The following is a 23,776-nucleotide window of genomic DNA, read 5'->3' as shown; positions in this document are numbered from 1 at the left end:
GTTTAAAAAGCCAGAGGAAAGGCCAGATTTGAAAACGATTTAGGAGGTAAAATAAATAGGGCTATTGGAATGCTGTTCTTTGAGCCTCACAAAAGAGCAAAAAGACACGAGGTTTCTCTTGCAGGTTTCCCTGACCAGGGCCTGGGTACTGCGGTCACCTCCTCCTCAGATACCGTCCAGGCTGTAGAACAGATACCACACATAGCTCAGCTTTTACTATCACCACTGCCAAAGAGGTAGTAGGTATATCATGGAGTGGGAGTTCTTTGGTATTAGAGACCCAGGTTAATGGCACCACTTTAAGTGGAGTAAATTTTTTAACATCTCCTCATCTGGGATAATGACACCTACGCTTCTGGTGCTGCAAGGGTTCACATAGCATAGAACCAGCAAGATACAATATACACTCAACAACTTAGCGTAACACAAACAAATCCTATAAGATGTGAAACTTATTTTACACTGTCACTCATGAATAGCTATAGCCTTATTGTAGCTGCAGCCCATCTGGAAGCCCCTGTAAGCTGTGAATGCCTAGTACACATTAGTACATTGTTCTCATACAGGCAACCAATGTTTCACTTAGGGAGAGCCTGTTTTTATTTCCAGTATGTGTGCAACATCTTACACCATAATATGTGCTATCTGGTTCCTAAACAAATAAAACTGGTTTCCGAGAGTTCATCTCTGGAGACAGCAGCTGGGATACTGTACAGTTTCACCCAAAAGTTAATACTTGGCCTCAAGCCCAGAAAACAGGCATTCCTCCCAGACAAAACTTGATAAACCAAGTCTACAAACAATGAGTGGGTAAAACAGTAGGGAAGGGAAGGGAAGAATGTGGAGACAATAAACACACTAAAAGGCCCACCCATAGTCAAGAAAGGGAACCAAGTAGGGCTCTGGAATCTCTCAGTTCGGACTTACAGCAGTCAAGTAAAGCAAGTTACCAAGTGTTAAGACACCAAAGTTACCAAATGAAAAATATCTGGAACAAAGTCTTCCTGTTAAGCCAGAGATAAGATTTATGGAAGCAGTAAGGACCAAATGCTCTACCCACATTAAGTTTCAAGATTTCTTATAAGAATTTATGAAGCTAGAGAGATATAATGTGGGGGAGGAAAAATACAGCAGAAACAAAATCTGAACACATTAAATGTGAAAGAGTACCCATATCTACTTCAACAGGTTATTTTATTCATGTTGCTACTGTTTTCACAGATTTCATTTCTCATATGGGATGTAATGATTATATACTTCACAAGGCATTCTTAGCTACTTTCACTAATGGAATAGTAACACATAGAAGTGACTCTTCAGGGCCTCCCCGGTGGTGCAGCAGTTGAGTGCTGGGTTGCGAAGCTGCCTGCAGCCTCTGCAGCTATGGTTCCATCCCCAGCTGCTCCCTGGCCACAGGAGGAGGGTCTCCCACATGGCACGCAGACCTCTCCTGCCTACCGCTGCTCCCCTCAACAGTGTACTTCGGTCCTTCTGTCTGTTCTGCTACCTGTTCTGGCTCTGGTGAATTCTCTCACCCTCCCGCACTTCTGACTGTACCCAGTGCTTGTATAAATAAATAAATAAATCTTTAAAAAAAAAAAAAAAAGAAGTGACTCTTCAAGTGAGTTGAAAAACATGCCTCAACATCAAATTTTCTACAAAATGCTGCCATAGCACATGGCTCTGATTTTTACAAAATCAAGTCTTCCTCTAATCATCTAAATTATGTTTTAAGACATTTAATCTGCAATACCCACTGTAGCATCAGTAGACAGATGAAGAGCAAGTCTAACAGGGGCCTCTGACCAGAGATCAAGTGACAAGTCTCTGATATAAGATTTGGGCTGAGAGCACCAGCTGGGTCCATTGGTATATTCTAATTTGCCCTAACCCACGCTTGAAAGACAGACCTGGTAAGCTTAGCAAATAAAATTTACCAATATATGAAACAAATGGCACTGCCAAAGGGCGTTCATAGATACAGTAAACAAATTTCAGAGGAAGATTTTCAAGACCAACTTACAATATAATGTATAAAAAGCACAAAAATGTTAATATTTAGATCTCAATTTTAAAAATAAAATTAGGGCCTCCCTGGTGGCACAGCGGTTGAGCGCTGGGTTGCGAAGCTGCCCGCAGCCTCTGCAGCTCCGGTTCAATCCCCGGCAGCACCGGTTCGATCCCTGGCTGCTCCCCGGCCACCGGAGGAGGGTCCCACATGGCGCGCAGACCTCTCCTGCCGCCCGCTGCTCCCCTCAGCAGTGTACTTCGGTCCTTCTGCCTGCTCTGCTCCCCGCTCTGGCTCTGGTGAATTCTCTCACCCTCCCGCGTTTCTGACTGTGCCCAGTGCTTGTATAAATAAATAAATCTTTAAAAAAAAATAAATAAATAAAAAATAAAAATAAAAATAAAATTAGTATATGTACAAGAATTTATATATGCATGGGGAAAAAAATACAAAAGGAAATGAACCAAAAGAGTAACTGCTTTTATCTCTGGGTGTTAGCATTATAAAAAAAGTATTTTCTTCTTTTTTTTGTTTTACAATAAGTATATTTGACTTATAATTTTAAAATCAGCATTTTATCTCTATATATGTATGCTCTCTGTGTAAAGTCAAACTATTAGTGAGCAAATCCTCCCTAGTTAAAATGCTGTTTGGCCTCATCCCTGTCCTTAGCATCATCATTTTTCAGGCTGTGACTGCCAACTGGCCACATGGATCCAGTGACCAAACAGGGCAAGTTCTAATACTGCCAGCAAAAGTTCACTAGATATCTACTACAGGCCTCCCATCTAGGCTAGGGCTCACACAGACAGGGTCTAACTCTACAGATGAAAAAGGATCAATAGTTATAGTAACCCTTGAAAAGCCTGTTCAGTTGCCCATATATAATTTTATCTATGTATTCCTATAGGTATATACAGAAAACAATTCCAAAGTATATAATATTCAGAAAACAAACCCCTCATAGACTTTGCTGCCTGGACTAGTCCAGGGTTCCAGCTTGCAAGCTTTTCCTTTTTATCCTCCTTCTTATCATTTTGGGTTTTTTAAAATATTTATTTATTTATGCATACAAGAACTGGGGTACAGGCCAAAGGTGCAGGGGATGAAAGGATTCACCAGAGACAGAGTGGCGAACAGAACAGGCAGATTGACTGAAATACTCTGCCTGAGGGGAGCAGCAGGAGAGTCAGGAGAGGTCTGCTGCGCCATGTAGGCAGCTCCCTGGCTGGGGATCGAACTTGTGCTGCAGTGGCTGCGGATTGCCTCATAGGTTGCTTCTTAACCCCTTGCGCCACCAGGAAGGCCCCTTCTTCTTATCATTTTGAATGACTCTTTGTAAATCAATAATTCTCTGTGTTCCTCAATTCTGTTGGGTTTTTTTTTTTTTCGCTATAAAATACCAATCCATCACCATGCCGCCTAAATTTCTCTCCTGCCGATGATCAAGAGTTCTTAAATTTTGTTAATTGTGTTAACTGTAACAACACTGACTGCATCCACTGCCTGTGTGTATTCATTCACTGAGTAAAATGAGAAGTAGAAATTATTTGACTATTTGAGTCACTATTTCTTGCTCTTTTTTCCTTTTGAGAAGTGTGTAGTTATATTGTTCAACTTAGATGTAACTCCACTATGTAATTACAGCACCTTTGTAATGGGAGTGCAAAAAAGGAATCTTTAGTGTTGGTGCACATACCATAAATCTAATTAAAGACACAGTTTAGACTACCTTTATTAAATACTTAGTGAGTGATACAGACCTCAGGGCAACAGAATTCAAAGAAATAAAAGAGTCTGAGATTTGGATGCTACTGGAAAACTACCTGGAGGAGGCAAACCTTGAAACAACCCTTGAAGCAGGGTAGATTTAGATAAGTGAGGAGGGGAGGAGAAGACATCCCCCACAGGAATCATGAATGGATCTGAGGAATGCTGAAAAGGCAGAAAGTGTCAGATTTTCTGGAAAGAAGATAAAATTTATGCTCATCAATAGGGCCTCCCCAGTGGTGCAGCAGGTTGAGTGCAGTGCTGTGAAGCTGTCCACAGCCTCTGCAGCGCCAGTTCGATTCCCGGCCAGCCGGGGAGATTCCCACATGGCGTGGCAGACCTCTCCTGTCTTGCCTGCTGCTCCCCTCAGCAGTCTATTTCAGTCCACCTGCCTGTTCTGCTCCCTGCTGTCTCTAGTGAATCCTCTCACTGGCCTGTACCCCAGTGCTTGTATAAAAAATTTTTTTAAATGCTTGTCAATAAATACTGATAAGGAATCTACTATTAACCAGTACTGGCAGACAATACAGATACACAGATGAGAAAACCCTGTTTTAACAGTGATGATTGGAGTCCTCCTGGGATTATCTGGCCCAATGACAGATAGGTAAACATACACCTAAGCAAACTGGTAAGTAAAGCAGATGTCTAATGTTCTTCTATAAGCTGCTGAATGGATAGACAAAGTGTAGCCAATCTACAGGAAAGGAGATGCTGATACATGCTACAATATAGGTGAACCTGGAAGCAGAACACTAACTAAAGCTAATCTGTCACAGAAGACCACATATTGAATAATTTCATTTCCTGAAATGCCCAGAAGAAACAAATCCATAGAAACAGAGGGTAAATTAGTGGTTACCAGGGGGTTGGGGGAAGGGAGAATACGGAGTGACTGCTTAATGAGTACAGGTTTCTTTTTGTTATAATAAAATGTTCTGGAATTAGATAGGGGTAATGGTTGTATAATTTTGTGAACCTAAAACTACTGAACATTTTAAAATGGTGAAACTTATGTTATGTGAATTATACTGCAGGAAGGAAGGAGGCAAGAGAGGGAAGAAGGGAAAGCTTGAGGGAGGAAGAGGGAAGAAGGGAAGGAGTGAGGGAGGAAGAGAGGGAAAGACCAAAGTTCTACAGGACAGAGAAGGAAATTATTTTGCCTGGAAAGGCTGGGGAAGGCTTCCCAGAAGAGACAACAGACCTAAATGTTAAAGGACAAACTGAGCTCTCCTTACACAGAGAAAGATGAAGTCATTCAAGGACGGGGGATGACACACAGTTGCATGGATTTAAGAGGCTGGAGGGAGTAAATGAGGAGAGTGCAAGAGACAAACAATGGTCAGCCCAGATCTTGATCCAGCAGTGTCCCAGGGACCTTGCTATAAAGAGTCTGAACTCTATCCTACACAAAGATTAGCAAACATCTTTATGGCACTTGGCACTACTTTCCTGTCTGTACCTCTGGCATATGTAACTATTATGTCATTGAACTCTTCTCTGCGGAGCTTAGAAGTGGACTCATTATCTGTTTCCACTCAATACTCCCCCTAACCCATACACTCCCAATGCGAACCACTAAAGATCTCTAGTAGAGCAGTGGGTCATCTGAATCCCTAATTCAAAAAGACTCTGGTGCACAAAGGCAAGGAGACCATGCAGGAAGCTCTAAGTCTGGGCAAAAATGTAATGAGACCCTGAACTACAGTAGTAGCAGTGAGAAGAGAGACAGAGGAAACATCAGCAATGAAGGAGGCAAAACTATTGTAAGACTTCAGCAGCCAACTGGAGTCCCAAGAGAGCAGACTTGTTCATGATTACTCCACGGCATCCACCAAAGCACCTGCTACAAGGGAAGGGCTCCAAAATATTAACCAATTTGTTAAGTACTATTATCTACATTTTTTCATTAAATTTTCCCAATAATACCATGAAGAAAAATAATGTTACCCCCATCTCAAAAATAAGGAATCTAAGGTTTAGAGAGGGTAAATGACCTGCCCCTGGTATACTCAACTAGAGAGCAGTAGAATTCAATTCCAACTCAGACTTTAAATTGTAGGCTCCAAGCTCCTACCCAAGGCTCAGGTTTCCAGCCTGAACAATGAGGTAGTTAATAGTGTTGGCAGTGATGCAATGCCAGAAAGAGTTAGAAAAGGATTGGTGTCAGAGATATAGATTTGGGTGTTCTTGCCAAATTCAGGTATCTGAAGCCTCAAATATGAAGAATACTCAGGGAGTGCCTGTAGAGGGGGCAGGGGAGTCATGAATGGGTCAAACAATGAGGGTAAAAAGAAAAGGAATCTATACAGAAAGTCAGAGAGACAGAAAAAGAATCAGTCAGGGGAGTATGCTATCAGAAAAGCAAGGCACAAGTGATCAACAGTCAAGTGCTACAGAAATTTCAGATCCACTGGAACCAAAGAGAAAAATAGCCTTTAGAGGAGGGATTCTCAAAAGGACTGAAGGCACTTGATGTTTTCTAAACTTGACAGGGCATCAGAATCTGGGGAGCTTATTAAAAATACAGTTTCCCAGTTTCCACCAATCTTGTACAAGTGACTCAGTCTCTTTCTGTGTCTGTCTTCTCATCTCTAAAGTGAAAATAATAGCATCAACCTCATAGTGTTCTTTAAGGGTTTTACTACAGATGCTTTTTAAAAAGTTCCCCAGGTGACTGTGATACTATGTGAAAACTAGCTGTTAAGAAGCCCAGTTTGGGGGCCTCCCTGGTGGCGCAAGGGGTTAAGCACAGCACTATGAAGCTATCCGCAGCCTTTGCAGCACGAGTTCGACCCCCAGCTGGCCAGAGAGAAACCCACATGGTGGAAGCAGACCTCTCCTGACTCACCCGCTGCTCCCCTCAGCAGTGTATTTCAGTAGACAAACCTGTTCTGCTCCCTATCTCTACCCCAGTTCTTGTATGTATAATAAATCTTTTTTAAAAAATGAATACAGACTCTGAAATGAGATGGCTTGGGTCAGAATTCTAGCACTGCTACTTTCTATCTATGGAACACTAATTTATTAATTTCCTACCATTATCACTTATGCCCCTTTGTACCCTTCCCTAGCCTTTACCAAATCTCAGAGGCCTCAGGAAGTTTACTGATGTCCACTGATTTTTTTCAGTGTCGTATGTCATCTAATAGTCTGCTGTGTAAATATCCAGCATTTATCATTTTGACTCGCTTTGAGACACATAATTCCTTCAAACTCCCCCCTTTTTGTTGAAAATGGCTGCATTTTATCCTTTCTTGTGAATTTAAGTATGGCTATACCACATCTTCTTGATCGAACTGTCTATCAATGAACTCTTAGACTGCGTCTATGTCCTAACTAGTGTAAATAATACTGCTATAACATTGCGGAACATATGGGTTTTTGTGCGATGGTTTTGTCCTTCGGTTAATGGGAATTGGTGGGATATTTAGTATTTCCATTTTTAGCTTTTTAAGATAAATCCAGATTGATTTCCATAATGGTTGTACCAGTTTACATTCCCAACAGTATAATAGCTTTCCTTTTTCTCCACGTCCTCTTCAGCATTTGTTGTTGGACATCTTTTTTACTATGTGCCATTCTCTGAAGCATGAGATAGCATCTCATTGTGGTTTAAAATATATCTTTCGCCTTCTAGAGATCCTCTTTGGTGAATTATCTGTTCACATCTGTTGCCCATTTATTGTTTTTTTTTAATTCTTGATTTGAGTGTTTTATGTATCTTGGAAATAAATCTCTTATCAGCTATATATTGTATAAATATTTTCTCTCATGTAATAGGATGTCATTTTAATGATCTTGTATTTTCTTTCTTTTTACATTTTAAAAGGACAGATCTACTAGGAAAAGGAGAAGGAAAAAAGAGAGGGACCTGCATAGTCAGTCACAGGAGACAGTCTTGGGAGAAGAGCTCCCATTTTGTATTTTCTTTCACTGTATTTTCATTTTGTATTTTCTTTTTTAAAGATTTTTTTTAAAGATTTTTATTTATTTATTTATTTATTTATTTATTTATTTATTTATTTATTTATGCAAGCACTGGGTACAGTCAGAAGCGCGGGAGGGTGAGAGAATTCACCAGAGCCAGAGCGGGGAGCAGAGCAGGCAGAAGGACCGTAGCACACTGCTGAGGGGAGCAGCGGGCGGCAGGAGAGGTCTGCGCGCCGTGTGGGACCCTCCTCCCGTGGCCGGGGAGCAGCCAGGGATTGAACCAGCGCCGCAAAGGCTGTGGGCAGCTTCTCAACCCAGCGCTCAACCGCTGTGCCACCGAGGAGACCCTAAAGATTTATTTTTATATAAGAGCTGGGGTACAGGCCAGAGGCGCAGGAGGGTGAGAGGATTCACCAAAGACAGAGCGGGGAACAGAACAGGCAGATTGACGAAATACAGTGCTGAGGGGAGCAGCGGGCGAGACAGGGGAGATCTGCCGCGCCATGTGGGATTCTCGCTGGCCAGCTGGGATCGAACCCGCACTGCCGAGGCTGCTACATAGCGCAGCGCTCAACCCACTGCGCCACCGGGGAGGCCCTTTTTTTGTATTTTCTTCTTAACCCAATGGTTTATCTTTATGTTTTCAGTTCCTTTGCCATAGGGGTCAAGTCACCAAAAATATCTTTACCAGTGATGGAACATATCACCAATGTTTTCTTCTTTGTATTTTATTGTTGCAGGTTTTATATGCAAGTCTTTAACCCATTTGGGCTTTATTTTTGTGTGTGGGGTTAGTGAGAGATCCAACCACTCTTTCATGTATGGTTTTCCAAATTTCCTATTTATTAAAGACACTATCCTTTCTCCATTGTATGGTCAAAGCTGTTTTATCATAGATTAAGTATTTACAAAGATTTATTTCTGGGCTTTCAATTCTATTCCATTGATTCATCTATTTTTGTGCCAATACCGTACTGTTTCTAGTACTGTTGCTTTATAGTAAAATTTGAGGTCAGGTAACATGATACTTCCATTCCTCTCCTTTTTTTCCTCAGGGCTGCCTTTGCAATTCAAGACCTTTTGCGGTTCCATATAAATTTCAATTTTTTTTTGTTCAAGTCCTTTGAAAAATATTGCTGGTATTTTAATTAGGGATTGCATTAAATTTATCTATCATTTTAGGAAAGATAGTCATTTTGGTTATATTGATTCTCCCCATTCACACAGGGGAAACAACATGAATACAGAGGCAATGCTGAAAAGGGACAAAAGGGCATTCCAGGAAGAGTCAGGAGGCAGGATTAACTGAAGAACTAGCCACGGGTTAACTGGTCCTATGTGAAGAACAAATGAAAGGGAAGAATCACACAGTAAAACCTGGATTTCCCAGAAAAGGCCAGGCTTAGGAAGTCTCAAATTTGCCTGGAAAGCAGGATGGAGGATGTGGTTCTACATACGCCAAGCAGGACATTTCAGAAACCACTAAAAGCTGCTAGGCTTTTAGAGTTGGCTAGAACATCAGACTAACCCAGCTCTTCCATCCTTCTCACTGAGGACACCAACCAAGATCAAGAGAGGTGACTGACACTCCCAAGGCAAGGAATTAGTGACCAAGACTGAAGTGCAGTCCTAGTTGGCATCAGTTCAATGCACTTTACACTCTTCTCCATAGTCAGGCAAAAATTCCAAAAGTTAGGAAGCAATATGGGTTTGTTGTTTGGTAAAGAAACCAGAGTTAGAAACTTGAGTCTCTCAGACAGTCTGAAGTGGTTATCATCATACAACTTGCAGAGATCTGAGAGTCAGATGACAGAGGCATTAAAGAAGAAAATGACCAATCTGGATTACAGCCAATTCCAGGGAGTGCCAAATGAAGGGATTTTTTTTTTAAAAGGAACACCTGAGAGGCAAACAGAGAATCAAGACGGTGCAGAATCCTAGAAGCCCCAGGTCAGCATCTCCGCCACTCATGTTCAGTAAATACCTGCTCAATGGATGGATGAAGAGAGAGTAGAGACAAAAATAACATGTTTGTGCCCCAACTATGCTCAATACTTTATGTGTAAAAGTGAAAAACCTCTACAACAACCACATGAGGTAGCATTATTATCATTAATCTCACTAGTCAACTCACGTGAGGTAGTGGGAACTACTCACAACCACCTCTCATTTCAAGATAAGAAAAGAAAGCTTATAAATTGACTAACTTAACCAGCAGGTATCAGAGACAGGATTTAAAAAAGACCTCACTACAGGAACACCTCAAAGACATTGCTGGTTCCGACTCAGATCACTGCAATAACGTGAATTATTCTACTGAAGCGAGTCACACAAATTGTTTTGGTTCCCTGCCACATATAAAAGCTATGTGCGCACTGTACTATAGTCTACCACAGTCTATTAGGTCTTGAAAAACAATGTATATACCTTCACTTTCAAAGATTTTATTGCTAAAAAAAAAGTGGCAGACACACAAAATGAGCATGCTGTCAGAAAAATGGCACTGGGGGCCTCCCTGGTGGCACAGGCGTTTAAGCGCCGCACTGTGAAGCTGTCCGCAGCCTCTGCAGTGTGGGTCCAATCCCGGCAGGCCAGCGAGAATCCCACATGGCACGGCAGACCTCTCCTGTCTCGCCCGCTGCTCCCCTCAGCAGTGTATTTCATCAGTCTGCCTGTTCTGTTCCCTACTCTGTCTCTGGTGAATCCTCTCGCCCACCCGTGCATCTGGCCTGTACCCCAGCACTTGTATAAATAAAAAGGAAAAATGGCACTGATAGCATTGTTCAATGCATGGTTATCACAAACCTTTAATTCCTGAAAAAAAAAAAAAAAAAAATGGAGGGCCTCCCCGGTGGTGCAGCGGTTGAGCGCTGGGTTGCGAAGCTGCCCGTGGCCTCTGCGCCGCCGGTTCGATCCCCGGCTGCTCCCCAGCCACCAGAGGAGGGTCCCACATGGCGCGCAGACCTCTCCTGCCGCCCACTGCTCCCCTCAGCAGTGTACTGCGGTCCTTCTGCCTGCTCTGCTCCCCGCTCTGGCTCTGGTGAATTCTCTCACCCTCCCGCACTTCTGACTGTACCCAGTGCTTGTATAAACAAGCAAAACAAACAAACAAACAAATAAATAAATAAACATGCCTCTATTATAAAAAAAAAATGGAATATTGGGGAAGCATAATACAACAAAATGAGATATGCCAGTATTAAAACTTTATTTTTACTAGGATAGAAAAAGCAAGGCAATAATGTTTAAGAAATATAATATTCACATTAGAGACACACTTTGACAATGTTTGAAATTCAGCTTTAAAATATGCCAACAACAACAAAGTGGGGGAAGAATTATGAAATGTTGATAATTATCAAAACTGGGAAAGCGGTACATGGGATTCATTATACTATATTCCCTATTGTATATGTTTAAATTTTCCATAAAAAGTTCACTCATATATGGCTTCCCTTAGTGCAAGGATGGTGGGAAAGCAGGGAGTTAGTCAAAACAAGGGAGACTCACCCCAGGAACAGTGTTCAGGAGATATATAGGACCAAAACTCAGACACAAGGATTAAGAAACACAGTTAAGGGCCTCCCCGGTGGCGCAGCGGATGCGCGCTGGGTTGCGAAGCTGAGCGCAGCCTCTGCAGCGCCGGTTTGATCCCTGGCCACTGGGCGAGGGTCCCACATGGCGCGCAGACCTCTCCTGCCACCCACTGCTCGCCTCAGCAGTGTACTTTGGTCCTTCTGCCTGTTCTGCTCCCTACTCTGGCTCTGGTGAATTCTCTCACCCTCCGCGCTTCTGACTGTGCCCAGTGCTTGTATAAATAAATAAATAAATCTTAAAAACAAACACCAATTAAAAAAAAAAAAGAAAGAAAGAAATACAGTTAAGGACTCCCTGGTGGCACAGGGGGTTAAGCACCACACTATGAAGCAATCCGCAGCCTCTGCAGCACGAGTACGATCCCCGTCCGGCCAGGGAGAAACCCACATGGCGAGGCAAACCTCTCCTGTCTCACCCGCTGCTCCCCTCAGCAGTGTATTTCAGTCAGTCTGCCTGTTCTGCTCCCCACTCTGTCTCTGGTGAATCCGCTCACCCTCCACACCTCTTGCCTATACCCCAGTTCTTGTATGCATACATAAATAAATCTTTAAAAAAATGTTATCGAGCTTCAAAATTTGCAAAGATTAAAAAAGTTGATGTTTATTCTGTGAGGAATAAACTAGATCATTATGATATACACAATGAAAATACTTGAAGAAATTGAGAAACTGGAAAACACAAGTTGGGGAAATGTGTATAAGGAACTTCTTTCACCAACAGGTTTATGTTTTCCAAGGTACTACCACCAGTAACCTGCTTGTCTGCTCAAAGGTCCATGACTTTGTCTAGGTCCAGGAATGATTTTTTTTTTTTTAAGATTTATTTATTGGGCCTCCCTGGTGGCGCAGCGGATGAGCGCTGGGTTGCGAGGCTGCCCGCAGCCTCTGCGGTGCCGGTTCGATTCCCCGGCTGCTCCCAGCCCCGGGAGGAGGGTCCCGCATGGCGCGCAGACCTCTCCTGCCGCCCGCTGCTCCCCTCAGCAGTGTACTTCGGTCCTTCTGCCTGCTCCGCTCCCTGCTCTGGCTCTGGTGAATTCTCTCACCCTCCTGCGCTTCTGACTGTATCCAGTGCGTGTATGTATAAATAAATAAATAAATAAATAAATAAATAAATAAATAAATAAATAAATAAATAAATAAATCTTTTTAAAAAATTATTTATTTATGCATAGAAGAACTGAGGTACAGGCCAGAGGTGCGGGGGCTGAGAGGACTCACCAGAGACAGAGTAGGGAACACAACAGGCAGATTTACTGAAATACACTGCTGAGGAGAGCAGCAGGCAAGGCAGGAGAGGTCTGCTGCACCATGTGGGTCACCTTCCTGGCTGGGGATTGAACTCGTGCTGCAGTGCTGCAGTGGCTGCGGGTAGCTTCAGAGTACTGCATCTTAACCCCCTTGAGCCACCAGGGAGACCCCCAGGAATGATTTTAAAGAAACTATAAAAGTCACATGTTTATTCAACTCCAGCCTGAAGTTAAGAGATTTGAAGGAACAAGACACAATGGTGAATATCAACAGACTAAACTGAGGAGTACCTGAAAACAGACCTTTTAATGTAAACTGATGTTAAGGATATAGCGCTTTGTAAACTTAGCACAGAGTACATGCTGTTTTCCATCTAGTAAGAATCCAATTCTTGGAAGATGTGAAGAATTCTTTTACAGCTTAGCTATTCAAATCAGCCTACAATCTTTTTATCTTTCAGTGCTAAACTTTTCTTAAAACTTCAAAAAAAACAACTGATGTTTAGTGCTAGATATATAAACTTATAAAGTAATTTGATAAAATCTAGGAAAATTGTAATCTTTGACAAAAAATCCACTTGTAGGAATTTATCCTAAGAAGCAGGTATAGAAAGAAGTATACAATGTCCCGCGCTTCTGACTGTACCCAGTGCTTGTATAAATACATAAATAAATAAAAACAAATCTTAAAAAAAAAAAAATAAATTTTAAAAAATAAATTAATTAATTAAAATATACAATAGATATATGTCCTAAACATGGGAAAGTTGCCCAAGATAAAAGCATTAAATAAAAAAAGTTGGGCCTCCCTGGTGGCACAAGAGGTTGAGACGCAACCTATGAGGCAATCCGCAGCCACTGCAGCACGAGTTCTATCCCTGGCCAGCGAGCAACCCACGTGGCGCAGCAGACTTCTACTGACTCTCCTGCTGCTCCCCTCAGCAGTGTATTTCAGTCAGTCTGCCTGTTCTGTTCCCCACTCTGTCTCTGGTGGATCCTCCCACCCTGCGCACCTCTGGCCTATACCCCAGTTCTTGTATGCATAAATAAATAGATCTATAAATAAATAAATAAATAAAGTTACAAAGAGTATATTATGATCTCACTTCTATAAAAAAAGAATTATTTCTGGACCTCCCCTGGTGGCGCAGTGGTTGAGTGCCGCGCTGTGGAGCTGTCCACAGCCTCTGCAGTACCGGTCCCATCTCCAGCCACAGGTGAGGGTCCCACATGGCGTGCAGACCTCTCCTGCCGCGCCCGCAGCTCCCCTCAGCAGTGTATTTCGTTAGTCTGCCTGTTCTGTTCCCCACTCTGGCTCTGGTGAATTCTCTCACCCTTCTGTGCTTCTGACTGTACCCAGCGCTTGTATAAATAAATAAATCTTAAAAAAAAAATTATTATTTCTCATGTTAGTATACACAGTAGAGGAAAAAAACTTTTGGATAAATATAGATCAAATTCTTAAGTGTGGTTAACACTGAGACACGGGGTTATGGGCGGTTAACACTAAGACATGGGGTTATGGGTTCCTTATTTAAAAACAAATGAGTTTAACTGTGTTCACATATTACTTGTATAACTGGGGGAAAATGTCAAAAAGTGAAGGACTCAAAATCAAGAGATTCTGAGTGACTAAAGTATTGTAAAAGAAAGTGGAGAGGGATTAGGAAACAAATCCTAAAGTGAAGTCACAGGTCAAGAAATGAAGGAGATGGAGAGGCCTAGGAAAATGAGCCCTAGGAAACACACCAGCAGTTTCTGTGGGAAGTGGGACCCTGAGAGATGGCAGCACAGAAGTACCCTCAGGGGCACAGAGAGCTGAACACAAGTGTGGCAGTGGAAACTGACTTCTTAGACTTCTGACTCCCCAAAAACATTGAGCAGCCTACAAACAGTAAAAGAAACTAGAGGTGGTAGCTGGCATAACAGAGTACAAAATCAGACCTGGAGGAGGCAACACTGAAAACCATGGACCATGGCAAACTGGCATCCATGATAAGGTGGAAGATCTATAAAACAATGGGGAAGAGGGCCTCCCCGGTGGCGCAGCAGTTGAGCGCTGGGTTGCGAAGCTGCCCGCAGCCTCTGCAGCGCTGGTTCGATCCCTGGCTGCTCTCCGGCCACCAAAGGAGGGTCCCCCATGGCACGCAGACCTCTCCTGCCGCCAGCTGCTCCCCTCAGCAGTATACTTCGGTCCTTCTGCCTGCTCTGCTCCCCGCTCTGGCTCTGGTGAATTCTCTCACCCTCCTGCGCTTCTGACTGTACCCAGTGCTTATATGCACAAACAAACAAACAAACAAACAAAAAAATCTTAAAAAAAAAAAAAACAATGGGGAAGAGAAAATTAGAGAGATGGGGTGGGGGACACAGTGGGATCAGAGGAAACAATGAAACCAAAGAACTTAAGTTCAAGTCAGAATCACACCTAAAGGATTTTTTCCCAAATGTTAGTTTTTCTTCCAATTTTTACATATCATCATATTAGGAAGAAAACCTCTACTTGTGTCACTGAGTCTCATCACAAAATCACCTCATCCTGGTTCTGGGTTTTTCTCTTTTTTTTTTTTTTTTTTAAAGATTTATTTATTTATGCATACAAGAGCTGGGGTACAGGCCAGAGGTGTAGGGGGTGAGAGGAGTCTCTGGAGACAGAGTGGGGAACAGAACAGGCAAATTGAGCGAAGTACACTGATGAGGGGAGCAGTGGGCGAGTCAGGAGAGGTCTGCTGTACCGTATGGGCTGCTCCCTGGCTGGCTGGAGGATCAAACTCATGCTGCAGAGGCTGCAGACTGCTTCACAGGTTGCGTCTTAACCCCTTGCGCCACCAGGGAGGTCCCTGGGTTTTTCTCTTGACCACTAAGTGACCTGTGAGGAGAGTGGGGCTCCTTCTAGGTTCCTCACCCATCCATCTCTTCCAGAGTTAGTGGGCTGCTATTAATGGAGCAGAAGTTCTCCCTGTGTGACTCTGCCTCCTCTGTGTGCATCCTCTACTGGCCAAAAGTTTGGAATAAGGGGTAACTGTCACCCCAAACTGAAGTAATAGCCTATGAGGGCATAAAAACAGCATGAAATTAGAATCAGAAAACCTGGCATTAAGTCCTAACTTTTATCATTGGCTTTGTGCACTTGAAAGTGAGTCACTTCACCTCTTTGTATTTGCTTCCTTATCCATGAAATGGGGATATCTGTCTCAGAGTTGTTGGCAAGGTGAAGTAAAGTAAATATATGGGAAAGTATTTTATATCCTATACCATACACATGCAAGGTATACATAGGCCAAAGCAAACATTTTCCATTTCCACCTATACTAATTGTCATCAATGATGCTATAAAACTGTAAGCACTAATTACCTCTAAAGTGCCTATGTTGGCTGAAATTGTCCATGCCCATATTGTAGTTAACTTAAATTATAACAATTTCCCTTTCACATCTTAATACTGCTCACGAAATGTTTAATTTTACAGTTGCTTGCCACATATAAAGTACGTTATGCTTTGCCTCAGTTTTCTTTTTTATTTCATATCAATTTTTATCTTTAACCTATCTACAGTTTCTCTTCATACTTTCCTTTTCTGCAATCTGAGATGTGTATCACCTGAATAAAGGAATAACTGCATCATGTAAGTTTCAACAACATCACTCACAACTAGCTTTGTGGGACTTCTATGTGGCCCGACCAACTGTGAAAATTAAATCAAAGTAATACAGAGTGTATACTCTCAACTTACTTTACCACTAGAAAGAACCATGATAGTAACTAAATGAATCAACACAATTCCATAACTTCTAAATTAATAACTCAGACACACAGCCTCCTAACAAAGAATTAATATTATCAATTTCAGTGTCAGAACAGTACTAGGTTGGACAAAGAACCAATACATATAATTTCAGAGCCATTGAGTTCAAATTCCTGAGTTAGTCTAAACAAATAATCTTATATCTGGCCCAAATCGTAACATCCTAGTGTTAGATCCATTATCCATTCTCCAGCTGGTCAGGACTTGTCTGGAGACCTTGTGGCCCAAACTAGTCACTCTTTTCCACACTTGAGGGCAAAGCATTCAGAGAAATAAATGGCCAGTGGAAGATCTAGACAATACCAATGAAGAACTGTCACATTCTCTTCCAAGGGAGACCCTAACAAGACCAAAAGAGAGCAAGTAACAGCCCCCCAGTCTCAAAACTATTAATGTAGTGCCACCCCTGGTGGTGCAAGGGGTTAAGATGCAACCTATGAAGCTGTCCACAGCCGGGCCTCCCCTGGTGGCGCAGGGGTTGAACGCTGGGCTGCGAGGCTGCACTTGGCCGCTGTAGTGCCAGTTCCATCCCCGGCCCCTGGGCGAGGGTCGCACATGGCGTGCAGACCTCTCCTGCGCCCGCTGCTCCCCTCAGCAGTGTGCTTCATCAGTCTGCCTGCTCCGCTCTCTGCTCTGACTCTGGTGAATTCTCTCACGCTTCTGACTGTACCCAGTGCTTGTATAAATAAATCAATAAATCTTAAAAAAAAAAAAAAAGCTGTCCACAGCCACTGCAGCACGAGTTCAATCCCCAGCCAACCAGGGAGCAAGCCACATGGTGCAGCAGACCTCTCCTCTCTCACCCGCTGCTCCCCTCAGCAATGTATTTCCATCAGTCTGCCTGTTTGGCTCCCCATTCTGTCTCTGGTGAATCCTCTCACCACCACCAACCCCACACACCTTTGGCCTGTACCTCAGTTCTTGTATGCATAAATAAATCTTTAAAAAAAAAAAACCCTATGTACTAAATAAACAACATATTTTCTTTCAGCAACCTGGAACTACAAAGGTAGAAGGACTACTTCAACTAGAATCTAATTCTTATCACACCATCAGCTCCACAATGATTTCCTGTCATTTCATATGCAGAGGTCATTCATTTGTTCACTCAACATTTACTGAGTAGCTACTCTGTGCCAAAAATGGTTAGGCACTGGGATATAAAGATAAACAAGTCAAGGTCCTGCCCTCAAGTAGGTCACAACCTAGGAATGGAAAACACAAAAATACCACAAGACTATAGTGTGATTATGAAAGATGCTTGCACAGACTTCAATGGTCATACAAAGGATAGACATTCAGCTTAATATGGAAAGAATCAAAAAAGGCTTTTGAGAGATGGGGGTGTCTGAATTACTGGTAAATTCAAGCCTAAAAGTCAAACAAGCAATAGAATGGGGGAGAAAATTAGCAGAAGGAATACACTGAATATACTGAAATCTTCAAGGAATTCACTATAAGGGGAGTCTCAAATGCCTGTGAATTGGTGCAGAGGAGGGACTAGAAGAAAAGACACAGAAGAGGCCAGTCATAAGAGGTCCTTGTGGGCTGCTGAAGTCAAGACAAACCAGAACCTAGATATTCATGGTATTTTTGAAACCAGAGGAGTACGACTTACTTCTAACTGGAGTTAAAAACCATGTTGAATGGAAAGAGTAATTTGACAAAGGCAAGACTGGAAGAGATTTAGGGTTAGTTATTTCAAACCACTCCTGGCTCATACTTATCTTTCTTCTGACTCTCACAGGGAAAAAAAAAAAAAAAACTGAACAAACTCATAAGAAAGCCTGTGAACCTTCTGTTCATCAAAAACATCTCTAAACAGAGTGCTAGATTCAATCAAAGCAGCCCAAATTAGAAAAAGATAACAAACCTCTCCAGCATCTGGAACCCTTCAGGGAAAAAGACCAAAGCAGACAACACCATTGGCATAGCCTAGCACTATGTCAGTGGGAATGTCCACAGTTCCCAGCATGTCAAATAGTTACCTCCTGGCTTCTCCATACAAACTGCTGGGGGAAAAATCTACCAGTGCCAAGAATGACCTTGGACTTTACAATGTGGAATCCTGCCCACCAATTCTAGATAAAGACTGTCTCTCCAATTCATCTGTCCAGAGTGCCAACAGGTGCAGACAGAGTGGCCTGACTTCCTCAGCAGACAGGAAACTGGGTCTCTCGTCCAAGTCTACACCCAGTTGCAATCCTACTACCAATATTAGAGAGAATAGTGCCCCCTATACAGCAAACACTGACCACATATGAGGCAACTTTCGCAACAGGCCTTCATCTCCAGTCTTCACTGGAACATGCAAAGAACGTTATATCACTTTTCAGATGAAATAGAGTAAAATCCAAGTTCAGAATGGTTAACAGCTTACCCAGGTTAAAAGAAAGCAAGAGGAAGAGGTAAGAAGACTTCAAAGATCATGTTTTTCCCACTGTACTAGACATCTCAGAATTTTTCTGAAGAAATAAAAAACTCTAAGCCTTCTTTCCAATAGTTTCTAAAGTTTATACATTAGACTAAGAAGTAGTCAAAAACATTTCAGGAGCAGCAGACCTCTTCTGACTCGCCCGCTGCTTCCCTCAGTAGTATATTTCAGTCAATCCAACTGCTCTGTTCCCCACTCTGTCTCTGGTGAATCCTCTCACCCCCACCACCTCTGGCCTGTACCCCAGTTCTTGTACGCATAAATAAATTATGAATCTTTTTTTAAAAATTTCAGCAATCACTTTGCCTTCAAAGCAACAAATAAATCAGTTTTTATTCTATTTGATCAAGTGAATTGCAGCTGGAAAATGAGAGCTATTTCACAGAATTTATTAACTAAGTGCATTGATTTTAAATGTCTTCATTTATTTCTGACCAAGATATATGCACAGAAAGATAGATAACACAGGAAAGGATTTCATTTTAATATACTGGAAAGGAGTTTAACAATTAAAGCCAAAAATTCAAATTTACACTGTATTTTATGCATAAAAATTAAGAGGTAAGCAATTTCAAATAAACTGAGCATTACCTCAATCTTATTCCTCCTGTTCTAGGGGACAGCACACAAACTGATGTGCTGACACTCAGCTTACATACAATGAACCAGACAAAAGAGGAAGAAATGCCTCATGTTCACAAAATCACAGTGGGAAGGAAAGTGGGATGGCTTCCTGGAGAACCTGAGTACATACACAGTATTTATATATCACTGCTTATCCAAACACATGCAGAAACAAAATGTTTACATGGCTCATCTACAGGAGTAAAGCTAACAGTTACATTTAAATAAAATAATGTAAAAACAATCGCATACTATTGTGAACCATTATAGTTAAACTTTTTCAAAGGAAACATACAAAGATATTCAATTGTATTGATAACACTTTGAAAGATTTATTTACTTATGCATACAAGAACTGGAGTACAGGCCAGAGGTGTGGGGGGAGAAAGGATTCACCAGAGACAGAGTGGGGAACAGAGCAGGCAGACTGACTGAAATACACTGCTAAGGGGAACAGAGGGTGAGTCAGGAGAGGTCTGCTGCACTATGTGGGTCACCTCCCTGGCCAGGGATGGAACTCGTGCTGCAGTGGCCGCAGATAGCTTAATAGTTCTATGTCTTAACCCCTTGCCCCACCAGGGAGGCCCTGTATTGATAACACTTTATATAAAAATTTTATTCTACAGCTTCACTGATTAAGTTTCTCTTTCTTCACTCACTTCTGAAATAAGAAGTACTACTATTAAAATGTCAAAACTATCATCACTGTGGAAGTGCTCAGCACAGTGCCTGGTATAATTCAATATATAATATATTGGCTTACAAATGAATTTATTACCTGAGAAAATTTGAGAGAGGCAGAGAGAAAAACAATACATTTCAAGGGATATAAATGATTTCAAGTCATTTATTAAATGATTTAAGGAAAAAAATCCCCAGAACTATCAGTGCAACCGCAAAGTCAAGGATCACCTGAAATTTTATAGTAGATTCCAGCCCGAGAGTATTTCCTAATTCTCTAAACTCAGAAGGTGCAACCACTCTGATACTGTTGTTGTTGTTGTTTTTTTTTTTTTCATGTAGGTTTTGACATCTCATCTACAAACAACATGCACCAACTTTTGCCTGAATACATCCAGAGTTCTGGTGCACAGCTGCAGGTCTCAGAGTTTGCATATTATGCCTTTCAAAGACATATATATGAAAGTGTACAGACTAAATTCATTGAAAAAGAATAACATTTCTAGTGAAGATAATGTCCTGCGAGATGCTGAAATGACAGACTAAAATTTAACACTTGCAATGTAATGACTCCATGGCAGTAGGAGAAAATGAGGTTTCGTGTATTTAGGGCTATTAAATAGTTTTTGAATAACACAAACTGTTAGGGTTTTCACAATCCTCTTTAGAGTTGCAAGAATTAAACAATGACACAAAAATTAGTGAAAACAAGCTCTTAAATTTATAAAAATTGGATTGAAAACCCCTAGAATTTACATATATTATGGTGTCTGTTTGTCTATCATTATAAACAATAGCTACAGTGCTGAAAAGAAAATGAGTCACTATTCAAAAACAAAGAAGGAAAAAAATGAACAGAGGAAAGCTTTGGCTCCAAATGCCACAAAGAAATTATTTACTTAAAATATTGTCAAGGACAGCTACCAGTCTAACTTGAAGAAGGAACGACTCACACTGTCTTCTACTAGGAAACAAACTTACTCAGTCCCCAAAAGTCCCTCCCAGCCCCCTCCATCTCAGAATTCAGCCAGATATAGTCAGCCACATCCACTAGCAAGCAACACGAATTCTAACAGATCTGAGTCACCTACTCCCCCGCAGTAAGAGGTCATTCTCTATCAGAAGCCCACTCTACAAAGTTCCCTGATCATCTCCCAGGCTGCCACCACCACGGTCCACATAAAGCTAATCCTCCAATCTCAGAAGCCTACCAATCGTCCTCTACATGCCTCAAATCACAACTCTGCCCTGACCCTAATGCCATGGTAGCCAACACAATGCACACCGTGACACTCTTGTGGCAAGTTCCCTGCATGAGAACTACTCCATAGCAAGTTGCATCTAGGCCCAGAGAACCCTGTTCTGCTCAACTCCCCTGTGCCCAGTTGAGCTCCTGCCTTTCCAGGAACTAATCAACGGTTACCTCAGAAAAACTGAACTCTCAATGCCTCGACGCCCCAACCAGACCCTGATTTGCCAATTTACTGACCTCGGGGGAAGAAAAAGGAAGAGATGCAACCCGATGCGCCTTGGGGACCAGGCACACGGAGGTCCCTGAAATTCCAAACGTAACCCCCACCCTCGACACACACAAACACACACACACACACCCCGCTATGATCAGCCTCCAGGGCGTCTGCACCAAGCGCCAGGAGCGCACGCCGGTAGAGTTAAGTCTCCGCTCCATTAGACTCCGTTTCTCGGCTACAAAAACCCTTAACATCGAGCCACCGAGGCCCCGGGTCCAGGGCAAGACCGCCGCCAAGCCTCGGGCCACCGGAGTTTCCAGCGTCCGATCCAGCGCCCCAAAGCCCGGGTCGGCAAGACCTCGGCTTGCTGCCCCAAGCGCTGAGCACCAGGGGTCCGGGCCGAGTCTCCGCTCGGCCCCCATTGTTGCGGGTCCCAGCGGCCCGAGAGGGGAGTCGGGGGCCGGCACCAGCACTCACCTCCCGCGCCGCCGCTCCGGGTCGCGCCGGGCCGGGAAAGGCCGAGGGGCCACGCGTTCTGTTGCGCCCGCCTCGGCGGTGTCTGTGGCGTCGGGGGCGGGGGCGGAGGCGGCGGCTGAGGCGGGAAGCAGCCGGCCAGGCCCCGGCGCCACGGACTGGCTCTGACCAAGCGTCGGTCTTCTCCGGCGGCGGCGCTCGCAGCCTCCGCTTGTGGTCCGCGCTAGAAAGCTTCCCCCTCTCGGCCCGCACGCCCGGCAGCCCGGACGGGAACACGAGCCGCGGACAGAAAAGTTCCGCTGAGCGTCTGCGCGAGTCCCTTCTTCCCCAACGCCTGCTAGAGTGAGACTCCTCCCTGAATAGAGTCGTCCTTTGCTGCTGATGACTGTTTCAAGATTGCGGCACGGAAATCCCAGGCCTAAATCTGGATCCTAGGTGTGGGTCCGCCAGAATAGGTTTGCACTCCGCCAGCCACCCGAGAGGCACGCTGGCCACTTAGTGCTTTATTTGAATCGTGGTTCCTCCTCTTTCCTCTCTTGGGGACGACATGGGCTTGTTAGGATGGAATGAGATGATACCAATGCCTGTCGCAGAGATATGGAGCTCAACATTGGGGCACAGTCATTGCTGATGCTACCAATGACGACGACGACGACGACGACTACTACTATCGTCTCTTAGAGAGGTTGTGAATAGCTCCTCAGGGACTCCTGAAATTGATGCGCACCATTTAACTCTCAGTTTTCCACCTTCCTCTCCCACCTCCTGTTGACTAAAGCTGTCTTCAGAACTCCCTGACGGAGAGACAGGGACAAGAAGGAGCTTTCTTGTCACCGACTGAGGAAAATGAGGATGTAGACCATCCTCCTCCTCTTGCTCCTCCTTCTCCCAGTAAGTGAATGTTGCTAAGATGATGAGAAAAATATGAAAATGAATCTTTTTAAATAAAGGTTTGGGTTTTTTCCCTTGTACAATTAAAAGTATAAAATCCGTTCTCCCTTTTCTTCTGGACCTTCATACGTCAAGACATAGTTATTTTTGGAGCAAATTAGGTTATAAAAATACAAGTGTGTGTTCCCAACCTAACCATGGGAATTTAGATCTGCAGAAAGTGCTCCAAATGCTATCATGGTTTTAACTACTTCGCAAATCTCCATTCTTTCGGCCCTTTGACTTCTGAGACTCAAAAAATTTTATCTCAGTATCCTTCTGCCTTGTCTGAAGAGCCTTTACAGAAAGGTTCTGATACCGGTCACTTACTACTCACTGAAATTTTGTCAATGTGTCATACACATAAACATATGGATTAGATTACCCACTAGAATTAAGGAGAGGACTTCTTGGTGATGCAAGGGGTTAAGACACAACCTATGAGGTTATCTGCAGCCACTGCAGCATGAGTTCCATCCCCAGCCAGGGAGCTACCCACATGGCGCAGCAGACCTCTCCTGACTCACCTGCTGCTCCCTTCAGCAGAGGATTTCAGTCCATCCACCTGTTCTGTTGCCCACTCTGACTCTGGTGAATCCTCTCACCCCCACACCTCTGGCTTGTACCCCAGTTCTTGTATGCATAAATAAATCTTTAAAAAAAAAAAAAAAAGGAGAGGGATCTGCTCTTCAAATGGCATCTGGAAATGGCAGACTCATGGGTTGAAAGCAGCAATCCCAAAGCCTCTAGAGGGTTTCTGCTTCCTCAACTAAGGGGAATTCATTTTAAGCTCTTAAAGTACAAAGGA

The 23,776-nt window shown here is 43.1% G+C and overlaps 1 protein-coding gene across 6 annotated transcripts in view; it reads right to left on the bottom strand.

Annotated features, from left to right (window-relative positions):
• The window catches only part of RAD54L2 (RAD54 like 2), a 106,958-nt gene that overhangs the window by 70,020 nt on the left and 13,162 nt on the right, over nt 1–23,776 (bottom strand). For 4 of the 6 annotated variants that reach the window (XM_037529932.2, XM_054694284.1, XM_037529903.2 and 1 more), the window contains exon 1: nt 22,042–22,147. The exons of the other annotated variants lie outside the window; for them this stretch is intronic. The gene's annotated coding sequence lies outside the window, so the exon portion shown is untranslated. Of the gene's footprint in view, nt 1–22,041; nt 22,148–23,776 lie in introns of those variants that run through there. 6 annotated transcript variants of the gene reach the window in all.

This window comes from Talpa occidentalis, unplaced genomic scaffold, assembly GCF_014898055.3.
Source record: "Talpa occidentalis isolate TD23 unplaced genomic scaffold, MPIMG_talOcc4v2.1 talOcc4.10, whole genome shotgun sequence".
Taxonomy (NCBI): domain Eukaryota; kingdom Metazoa; phylum Chordata; class Mammalia; order Eulipotyphla; family Talpidae; genus Talpa; species Talpa occidentalis.
Note: the sequence above shows the minus strand (reverse complement) of the source record. Positions and strands in the feature narration are given on the sequence as shown.